Raw genomic sequence first — 11,835 nt, 5'->3', positions numbered from 1 at the left:
GGAGCAATCACGAGAAGTGCCCAAACAACCAAATTTGCTCTATAAAGATAGAAGAAGGTTATTTTAAGACCTGGAGAACCTAAACAGTCTATCAATCAAGTTAAAGTATAATTATCAATGTACAGCAAGGTACCCTTCAATAAGGAATTTAAATCAAATTACATACATTTTCCCCTGTGATTTGATAGTGTGATGATGTATCTTTAAACTTTTAACTATCTGGATTTTATTTTGCCATTTTGTGTGAAATTGTTATTAAACCGATTTTTTCTTTCTCCACCAAGAGTGCCAAAGCCATTTGGGTGAATATCTTTATCTATTCCATTAATTGATGGACCCTCTTTATGATATATTAAATCCTCGAGTATTCTTGTGGTTGTTTCCATTTTTCTGTTTTCCTCTCCTTAATCCTTATCACATGTTTTCAGATATGTCACTTTAGGACATTGTCATTACTCTTCTTTGTCAAAAGGTCTTGACCATTCTTACCTGGTAATTTTCTTCTAGATTAACATCAGAATTTTTGTCAAGTTCCCCTTAAAAAAATATTTTTCTGGGAGCTGGCGCCGTGGCTTGGCAGTTAAGTGCGCGCGCTCCGCTACTGGCAGCCCAGATTCGGATCCCAGGCATGCACCGACGCACCGCTTCTCCGGCCGTGCTGAGGCGGCGTCCCACCTACAGCAACTAGAAGGACGTGCAACTATGACATACAACTATCTACTGGGGCTTTGAGGAAAAAAAGGAGGAGGATTGGCAATAGGTGTTAGCTCAGGGCTGGGTTTCCTCAGCAAAAAAGAGGAGGATTGGCATGGATGTTAGCTCAGGGCTGATCTTCCTCACAAAAAAAAAAAATTTATTTTTCAATTTGATTGGGAGTCTGTTCAACTTTTCTTTGAATTTGGGGAAAATTAAGTCATTCTGACATTTTCAAGCCCCTTAAAATTTTCAAGACTCTGTGCTAAGAGCTTTACAAAACTTTATGACTTAATATACTCACAAAAACCCTAAGTATCATTATTATTTCTAATTTATAGATAGTGAAAGTGACTCTCAGTAACTTTAAGCAGCTAGTAAGTGGAGGAGCCAGAATCCAAGCCTGGTCCAGTTTGAGTCCAAGCCCATGACGTTAATCCTCACGATATACTGCGTTCTCATCTAGTGTTGCGCTATGTCTCTCCATTCATTCAAGAATTCTTACATATATAGCAGTAAAATACTACAGTTTTCTTTATATTTCTTTTCATTTCTTAAGTTAATTCCTAATATTATGATGTGTTCTGTTGCAATTGTGAATGAAATTCTCCTGTTGGTTTATCTAAGTCATTATATTATTATCTAAAAGTATGTGCTTCAGAGTCACAGTCTTTGAAAATTGTCGATTTCAATTTTCAAGGAATAGCTCATTTCAATAGTTTACACTTTGTTCCAGAGGATTGAAAACCTGTGTGTGCCGTGTGTCCTTTGTATGCCCCTCCAGATCTACTCTTCTCCACTCTGCCCTCTGCACCAGAGGCGCTGCATCAAAAGACTCCCTGTCCTCTGCTTTTGGACGGGGTCCAGCCAAATGGGAAACCCAGCAGGAGACGGGAGGAAAGGAAGAAAGGAAGGCGTCAATATTTATTCCCTTAGCTCCTTTCCTGAGATGTTACCTGTTTGAGACCCCAAATGAACATCGCAGGTTTTCTCATGGTGACCATCTTCAAGTTATTCTCTCATTCCAGGTTCTGGTAACCATTCCTCCTAAGGTCTTGGTGTGTTAGATCTTTGGCCTGTTTTTTAGTTTCTTTCCTAATGGTTACATTAGGAAGGTTTTCTACGTCTTGAGAAAATTTTAATACTTTTTCTTCAGAAAGTTATTTATGTCATTGAAATGTTCAAGTTGTACACTTTAACAAGCATTTCATTTCAAACTGAGTTTGTGTATTCTTTTTTAGATTTTCCATTGGTTTGGCTTATTTTTAAAAACTAGTTCCTTCCACTGCTGGGTATTTATCCAAAGAACTTGAAAACACCAATGTGTAAAGATACATGCACCCCTGTGTTCATTGCAGCGTTATTCACAATAGCCAAGATTTGGAAGCAACCTAAGTGCCCATCAAGGGACGAATGGATAAAGAAGATGTGGTCTATATACACAATGGAATACTACTCAGCCATAAGAAACGATGAAATCCAGGCATTTGTGACAACACGGATGGACATTGAGGGTATTATGTTAAGCGAAATAAGTCAGAGAGAGAAGGTCAAATACCGTATGATCTCACTCATTAAGTAGTAGACAATGGGGGAGGGCGAAAGGGATAATTCGGCACAGGTGTGTGGTGATGGGTTGTAATTAGTATTTGGGTGGTGAACATGATATAATCTATACAGAAATAGAAGTATAATGATGTACACCTGAAATTTATACAATGTTATAAACCAATGTTACTGCAATAAACAAAAAATTAAATCCCCCCCAAAAAACAAAAATAAATAAATAAAAACTAGTTCTTGTATATATTTATTATTTTGATTGTGATTCCTTTTTTGTCTGTCTTATTTTTAATTATTTTATTTTTAATTTTCGTATATATACAAATAGATGCATATATTTGTATCCCTTAAATTGAATGTTTTTCTTTTATTTTTATCTTTTTGAATTGAATGCTTGACTCATTTCATTTTGCTTTTTTTTAATTTTTAAAACATCTGGAAGTGTTTACTTCTGAGTATATCTTTGACCAAATCACATGTTTTTAAATGACTCATATTTATTTTTTTCTGTGTTAAGCTGTTAAATTTTTATTTGCTCTTTGATCTTATGGCAATTTGTGGGGCTGTTTTAAATATCTAAGTGATTGAAAAATTTTCATTAAAATTGTGTTCCTAATTCAAGTTTTATTTTAGGTAACCAAAGAATATGGCCTATATGTTCCCTACCTTCCAGAAGGTAACCATTATACTGCGTTTAGTATTTATCATTTCTATTTTTTAAAATTATATGGTGTACATTCCGTGTATCTATCAACAAGATATATTGTTATATGTTTTTAAATTTATATAAATCATATCATACTGTATCCTTTTAAAACTTGCTCTTTTTTTAGCTAAATTTTACATTTTTAGATCCATCCACGGTTGCATATAATCATAGATATTTTGTTTGAACTGCTGTAGAATTTTATATTGCATGTCTAATCCACAGTTCATGCATCTATTATTCTATAGATGGGCAGTTCAGCTCTCTCCAGTTTTTTGCAAGTATGAACAGTTGTATAACGAACATTCTCATGTGGATCTTCTTGTGCACGTGAGAAAGAATTTTTATAGGGTACTTAGGACTATAACTACTAAATGATAGGCTGTGCACATCTTCAACTTGGCGATATATTGCAAATTATGTTCCAAATTGATTGTAACGATCTCTGTATACTTTCTACTTTGGAAATTTATTGAGGGTTTTTTGGGCCTAATTAAGACTTCTTGTTAATAAATGCTCCTTTAACATCTGAAAAATAAAATTGTTTTCTGTTTGTGGATTATAAAGTTGTATGCCAAACTATTAATTCAAAATTATTAATCATATTATTCAAGTATTATATATGCTTTCTGTCTTCTTGCTCTAGCATAGATATATGGAGGAGTGTTAAAATCTCCCACTACAATTTCATTTTATACTTCTTATGGGTCTTTGTCTATAAATCATAAAATTTTATTATTTCAAGATTTTTTGTCTCAATTGTGTATTGTAGCTTTCAACATTACGAAATAACTATCTTGTTCAAAGTGTTTTGTTTTTATTTCTACATGTTTGATTTGAATAATGCCATCCTTGCTTTTCTAAATTTTTAAAAATTTTTGGCTAATATATGTCTCTTTGATCTTGTTTCATTTTACAGTTGTACACTCGTGTGTAAGCCTGTCCCTTTGTAAAAAAAAGAAAATGCCATCAGATGGAATTCATTTATTAATGTGGAGATTTAACCCCTTTACATTAAATGTCATAATTTTTGTTTGCTTTGGCCAGTATACTTATTCCATGCATTCTATTCATGATTTCCTTCATCATTTTGCTATTATTCTCTTGGGAAATTCTAAAGAGAATCGAGTTTGTTCCTACTTGTGAATCCCATAAAGTTTTGCAATGATCTCTATTAAATTAACTACCACATTCAATAACAGAGCAATATTATTTTACTTCCTTTTTTGAAAAGTAGAGGTTCCTACTCTTGATCTACATCTCTCTCTCCAATCCTTGTAGAATTAATATGATAATAATAATGATAACAATAATAGCAGCTTATGCTTATTGAGTACTTACCATGTGCCAGTCACTTTTTTAAGCACTTTCTATATTAACTAATTTCACCCTCACTGTAACTCTATGAGTAAGTATTACTCTTGTCCCCAGTTACAGATAGGAAAATTGAGCTGCTTAGAGTTTAACTTGCCCATGGTCATAACGTTCGCATGTAGTGGAACTGGATTTGAACCCAGAAACTCTGGAGCCCACACATGTAACTACTACACCAAAACACTTCTCTGAAATTTAATACTGTGTTATTCTGTTTTATGGTATAGATCATAACTTTAAAAGAAAAACACTGGATTTGATTTTTAATGTATTTGAATAATTATTAAAACTTGCCTTGGTCTAGCATCTCATTTGCATTTTTACTCAAATGTCATCAGTCCCAACTATCATATTTAAAGTTACAATACTCCGTTTTCTCCCATTGTATCCCCTATCTGATTTAATTTTTTCATCACACTTACCACCATCCAGCAGAGTATATATTACACTCATTTATTTTGCTTCTTTGTCACTCTCCTCCACTAGAATGTAAACCCTATGGGGAAGGTCTGTTTACAGCTATCTCCTCAGCACCTAGCACAGTGATCAAAACATAGTAATCATTCAATAAGCATTTGTGGAGTGAAGGAGTAAATGAAGAAATGATTTGAATTCAGTGGTCACTAGTTCTTTCCAATTGCTGTTTCATCATTGCTGGTTCTTGTCTTTGACTCGTTTTTCCTTGCATATCTGAGAAGGACTTTGTGTGTCCTCACCATGAATAAAAATTTACCTGGTTATAGTATTATATATTTCAAACAATTTTCTCCCAGAATTCTGTAAGTTTTCTGTATTATTATATAATATTCACTGGCACAGAAAAAAAAATTCTGAGGACAATTTGATCTTTATCTTCTTATATGTAATCTGAGATTTCTTTTAATTACTGATTTCAATGGGAATTTTGGAGATAGGGATGTATATTCTAATATCAATCTCTTACGTTGAAATCTCCCCAAAATGGTGTGAAACAAAATGCAGTGTTTGAAAAGTTTAATGTCCATTGAGATATCATGTAAATGAAAAGAGAAATCAAAGAACGGCATCATTAAATTGTAATTTATGAACAGATAATGAATAATGCAATTGAATGAGGCAAAAAATTAACTATCAGTAAGGAAGTTAATTTTCCTGTAAAACAATATTGACCTTAATGAACTTTAAAAATAATTTTAGGGCCGGCCCCGTGGCTTAGCGGTTAAGTGCGTGCTCTCCGCTGCCGGCGGCCCGGGTTCGGATCCCGGGTGCGCACCGAGGCACCGCTCCTCCGGCCATGCTGAGGCCGCGTCCCACATACAGCAACTGGAAGGATGTGCAGCTATGGCAGACAACTATGTACTGGGGCTTTGGGGGAAAAATAAATAAAATCTTTAAAAAAAAAAAAAAATAATAATTTTAACAAGCTGTTGCTTTTAATAGTACATCTACATCCAAAAATATTAGCCACCTAAAAGTTAGAGCATAGTCTCTGTATCACTCCTTTGTGACTACAGCGCTATTTATTATCGTTTTTTCTTTACGGGTGTTACAATGGAAGAGTAATTGACAGAAAGACAACAAGGCATAGTCAACCTTATATCAGGTGCCTACAGTGGCAAAGATATTGAAACTTGATTGCACAGAGATGGCTACCAAAGTAGGACATAAAGCAGCACTTTCTTAGTTGGGAGTACAATTTACTGAGTGTATTAGCTTACTGCTGCTGTAACAAATTACCACAAATATAGTCCCTTAAAGTGACATACATTTATTATCTTATAGTTCTGGGGGTGAGAAGTCTAAAACAGGTTGGAAGGGCTGGGTTCTTTCAAGAGGCTCTATGGAAGAATCTATTTCCTTGCTTTTTTCAGTTTCTAGTGACTGCCTGCCTTCCTTGGGTCATGGCTCCACATCACTGCTCTGTCATTACATCTCCTTCTCTGGCTCTGACTCTCCTACTTCCCTCTTATAAGGACCCTTGTGATTACATTGGGCCCACCAGGATAATTCAAGGTAACCTCTCCATTTTAAGATACTTTATTACATCTGCAAAGTCCCTTTTGCCATGTAAGATAATAGATCCACAGATTTGGGGGATTAGGACACACACTAAGTCCCACAAAGTCCTCCTGTCCCATTTGAGATGGGAGATACCAGAGTATGTTAATGAGAATAATCTAGTAGAAAGGAAAAAGTGGTAATGCCAGAGAAAGAAGATATGACAGCAAAATCCTTAAAAAATGAGAGGAAATAGCATCCAAGGATACTTTTTCCATTTTAGCAGTACTTGGCACATTTTAGGGGCTTGGTAAATGTTTGCAGACACTGTAAATACATGCTATTCTGAAGCACAAGGATTTACTTGGAAGATACCAAAAGGCAGAAACTTGTACTACATTTGCAATATTCACAGCAAAATTAGACAAAAAGAAAGTGATCTAATAATAAACTAAAAATACTACTTCAAAATCTTATTTAAGGGAGAGATAAGATATCAAAATATTTGAACAATAAAAATTATAAACAAAACACATCAAAATTCATAAGATATTGCCAAAGTAATAGTTAAAAGAAAATATACCTTCCTGAATATATATGTTAACTGACACCATTCTAAGACTTGGGAAAGAAAGAAATTATTAAGTTGGAAAATAGAAACAAGTATGCTTGGAAAAAGGGAGAAAAAATCAGTAAAAATCCATCACCAGAAATAATAATTAACTGAGAGGAAGGGGTTAAAGTAGATGGCCTTCAATTCATTCACTCCCTTTATGGGGTGGAGGGACACCCCCCAAGGAGAAGGCAGGTGACCTCCTTGTCAACTGGACCTCTGGGTAAATAGACTAGAGATATTCATTAGGAAGAAGAGAACTTATTTCTGAAATTCCTTTAACGGGAATTCTCTGGCTAAAGATTACCTATAGCAAATAGAATCCAAAGTGTAAGGGGCACGGCTCCTTGGAGAATGTCACATGGGCTATTTACCCAGGGTATAAAATAGAGGTGTTTCAGAATCAACATGCTTCCACTGTCTGCAGTGCTTCTGTCAACCTCACAAAGACACCTATCTTTTCCAGGTCAGGGGGGCGTATTTGACATAGGAAGCACTTCTCTCTGTTGCATTTGAAACTTCTGACTTCCTGTGTCCTTCATTTCATTTGGTGAAGCTTGATACTAGGTAAGATTTCTGATCCATGTGCGTCTGGCTTTTCAATTCAATCTTGTGTGTTAGTAGCTCATTAACCAACAGAAAAACCTAACATCATTGATCAACCATTGGCCCAATTCAAAGAAAATTTAATAAATTCTATTCTAAAAGATTGTTTAAATTGTGACAAACATTCTCAGCTATGACATTCATTCAACTAGAGAACAAAGTAGCATTGATAACTATTTACAAAAATAGAATACATTCAAACAAACATAACAAAAAAGACCCACATTAATAAAATCAATGAGATATAAATATAAAAAGTCACTACATAATAAGAGTATTTCATTGTCATAGATTCATTGTAAAACTGTAAAAATACCAAAGGATACTACACCGATAACAATAATAGTCCAGAAATATGTAAAATTAAAACGTAGCCCAAACAATTCTGAAGCAAAAACTTTGGATTCCAAACCCTAAAAAGGAAATACCAAAAAAGGCTTATTAGGCCAATTTCAGTTATGAAATGACATACAAATATCCAAGTATTATAAAAACTGCTGGTGATTTATCCTGGGATTTTAAACTGATGTAGCACAAAGAAAATAATCAACATGACTCATCATATTAACAACGGGGAAAAAAATTAAAGTCTTCTAAGCTTCTCAGTAAATGCCAAGAACACATTTGACAAAATCCAAAATTTGTTCTAAATTTTCAGTCTAAAACCAAAGTCAGGGGAATTTCTTAACCGTCCACCAAAGAGTATATCTATTTCAAGTCATGAATTTATATATTTAATACAATTTCATTGGAGTCATCCTTCAAAAAAATGACAATGAATGCCCCTCGTTTAGCACTTCTAGTACTTAATATATTAATAATACTTGCAATGTATTAATGTTATTGACAATTACTATTAAAGCAGCAAAAGACATAAGGAGTACAAATATAAGAATGAAGATATAAATGAACCATATTTGGAGATGGCATGAATATGTATCTGGAAAGCCAAAAGGAAAAAAAGAATGAATTCATTACTAGAGACAATAATCCAGCAAGCCTCCAGACTGTAAGATAAATCCACCAAACTTAATTGCCTCTCATTGTAAAAATGACACCTGACTAGAATAATTCAGAAACAGAATTGATTTCACTGATAATAGAGGTCAACATATTTAAGTGCTGGAATATTCATTTAATTTAGTTCATCAGGGCTTGGGTTTTTTTAACAGCGTAACAGAAAAAGATATGAATCGTCATAGCAATATATTAGAATTCTGGATGGGAATGTTAAATGTAGAAAAGATGCCAATACTTCCATAGTGGTTATAAATAATAAATTAACGGTAATAATAAATAGCATTTATTGCTTCCTAAGTGGCGGTTACTATGGAAAGGGCTTTACTTGCATTTTCTGCTTAATTGCTAATCTTATGAGATAAATTCTATTCTAATCTCTTTACAGACAAGGAAATTGAGGATAAGAGAAGTGTTTGTCCATAGTCAATAGGTAATAAGTGACAAGGGCTGGACTTGATCACAACACAGGATATTTTATACAAATTGAAAAATTGTTAGTGAAGCTTATTGAAAAGAATAGGCAAAAAGCAGTAGCAGATTTTTCCCTTATAGAGATAACAATAATGAACTCATTGTACCAGATTTTTAAGAAGCTCAAAGTGACAATTAAATATTTGTATTTTTTGAGGCTAGCTACAAATGGTATGTTTGATTAAAATTTAAAATATAGAAGTAATTTGTTAACATATAATTAAAACATGGGTTTCTGCCAAGGATCCAAACTGCTCTGGGCGCTGAGCCCGGTTCAGACCCATATTGCCCACGACTTCTAACTGGCAGATGCCTGGGCCTCACAGGTGGGCCTGCAGTGCAGGGCACAGGCCGACAGAAGAGGGCCCGACCAGGCCCAGCTGCGTGCTGCTCTCTGCAGGGCTCCGGACCTCACCACAGTCTGGGGATGGTGGGAGGAGGAAGCAGCCAGAATACATTTCCAACCTCGAGTACTCCACCAAAAGTTCACCACTTGCCTTAATCAGTGTGTTTCGTTAAAATGATTCATAATTTCCTGTGTTTTTTCTTTCTACTATTTAGGCTCAATTTCATTGTATGGGTCAAAAAGTAGCATTATTCCCATTATCTTGGTTTATGCTGATTTGCCTCTATTTTATGATTTAATTATCTATGCTTAAGTTACTCATTTCTACTTCCTTTAAATCTCTTCATTATTTAAAATTTTATGGCCGGCCCCGTGGCTTAGCGGTTAAGTGCGTGCGCTCCGCTGCCGGCGGCCCGGGTTCGGATCCCGGGTGCGCACCGAGGCACCACTCCTCCAGCCATGCTGAGGCCGCGTCCCACATACAGCAACTAGAAGGATGTGTAGCTATGACAGACAACTATGTACTGGGGCTTTGGGGGAAAGATAAATAAATACAATCTTTAAAAAAAAAATAAATAAAATAAAATAAAATAAAATTTTATTTACTCTATAATTTTTTTAATTAAATATTTTTTATACTTTGATTTTTTCTTTCCTTAATCTAATTTTTCTTTGCAAACATCTATCCCATTTGTTACGGAGCTCTTAACATTTTAACTCTCTAATATTAGTCTACATTTTACTTCTAACATTTTGAAATTTCAAATTATTTCTAATTCTTTTATCTTTTCAAATGACTCAACTTTTTGTTGTAATGTGTATTCACAACCATTTTCAGTATTACGTGTTTCTAACAATTCTTGATTTTTCTTCCTTTTATTATTTTAAATATAAACATTTTCCACTTACACATGAGTTATTTTTTCCCTCATGGTGTGTTTTCATGATGGCTGACAAAAGTTATAGTCAAGAGAATAGTAGGAGAGAGGAGAATCCATTAATAGGAAAAGCTACAGCCTTTTTCCTCATTTCTCCTCTCCTACCTTGCCTCAATGTGCAGCATTCTGGCTCCCTCACTCCCATGCCAGCAGATCTCCCAAGCCTTAACTTTGGGCAGCTTGCAGATTAATAATCCTAGCCAGAATGATAAAAATCTCCCCCGTCTATACATCACACTTATTCTATTATTATCAGTATGATTTTCTTAAATATATTTATCATCCTTTATTTTTATGAGAAACTATGTATTATAAAATCCATGACTGCTAACATATATAGATTTAGAGCAATCCACACCATATCTATGGCACAGGATAGGCAGAACATTAGGTCGGAGGTCACACCCATACAGGTGTGATCTGACTTTGGTAGAGGAACAGCTAATGTTGAACTTCTGGCCAGCATTCACAGAAGAACACTAACATTCCTGACTCTGAGGCCCTGCTTCTGGCTCTTCCTGCCTGTCATATTTCTTTTTTTTTTAATTGAGATATAATTGACATATAACATTACGTTAGTTTCAGGTGTACAACATAATGATTCAATATTTGTGTATATTGCAAAATTATCACCACAATAAGTCCATCACCACACATAGTTACAATTTTTTTTCTTGTGATGAGAACTTTTAAGATCTATCCTCTTGTCATATTTCTATCTTAGTTTTTCTGCCTTCTTTCTCTGCTTGTTTCTAGTATTGTCCCAATACGTGGGCCTGCTCCCATCTTTCCCTCATAATGCATGACAAGTTGATGCTGCCTGGACTTGAGGTTTCCCTTGAGAGAGTTTAAATTCAGAGACAGCTAGTCTCTGCCAGTCCCTCCTATTATCACTAAAACCTCTGCCCCAAAGTCCTTCTAGATTACCAGAATCCTAAGAGAAAGGGAAGCCTGTTTAACTCTTTGATGCGGGTCCTGTATATAGGTTGCATCAACACGATTCCTCTGATTCCTTGTCTTCTCAAGTTGATCAGGATGTCATTCTGGATAGAGTAGAATTCCAAACAGTAACAAAATCAATCTTCAGAACTACGGTCTCAAAGTTGATTCTCCCAGTGCCATGCTGTTTTTACCCTTGTATTTGTTCCTCTAGGAGGGCCCAACTAAATGGAAGTTCTTACCTTTGATGGAATTATCTGATACTATATAACCTACATAAGAGACTTGATGTTCTGGTTATCTATTGCTGTGTAATAAATTGCCCTTAAAACTTAGAAGCTTAAAACAATAACCAATTTATTATGATTTATGATTCTCTAAGTCATGGCTTTGGGCAGGATTCCACTGGTGATTCTTCTGTTCCATACGGCATTGTCTGAGGTCATCTGTTGATAATCGGCTGTGCCAGCAGGTCCAATACAGCTTATCTTACATATCAGGAACTTTAGCAGACATGGCTGGAAGCTAAACTCAGTGGGGACTGTCAACCAGGGCACCTTCACATAGCCTCTCCAGCATGGAAGTCTCG

Source organism: Ceratotherium simum, chromosome 17, assembly GCF_057802395.1.
Source record: "Ceratotherium simum simum isolate JZ-2026a chromosome 17, ASM5780239v1, whole genome shotgun sequence".
Classification (NCBI taxonomy): Eukaryota; Metazoa; Chordata; class Mammalia; order Perissodactyla; family Rhinocerotidae; genus Ceratotherium; species Ceratotherium simum.
Note: the sequence above shows the minus strand (reverse complement) of the source record.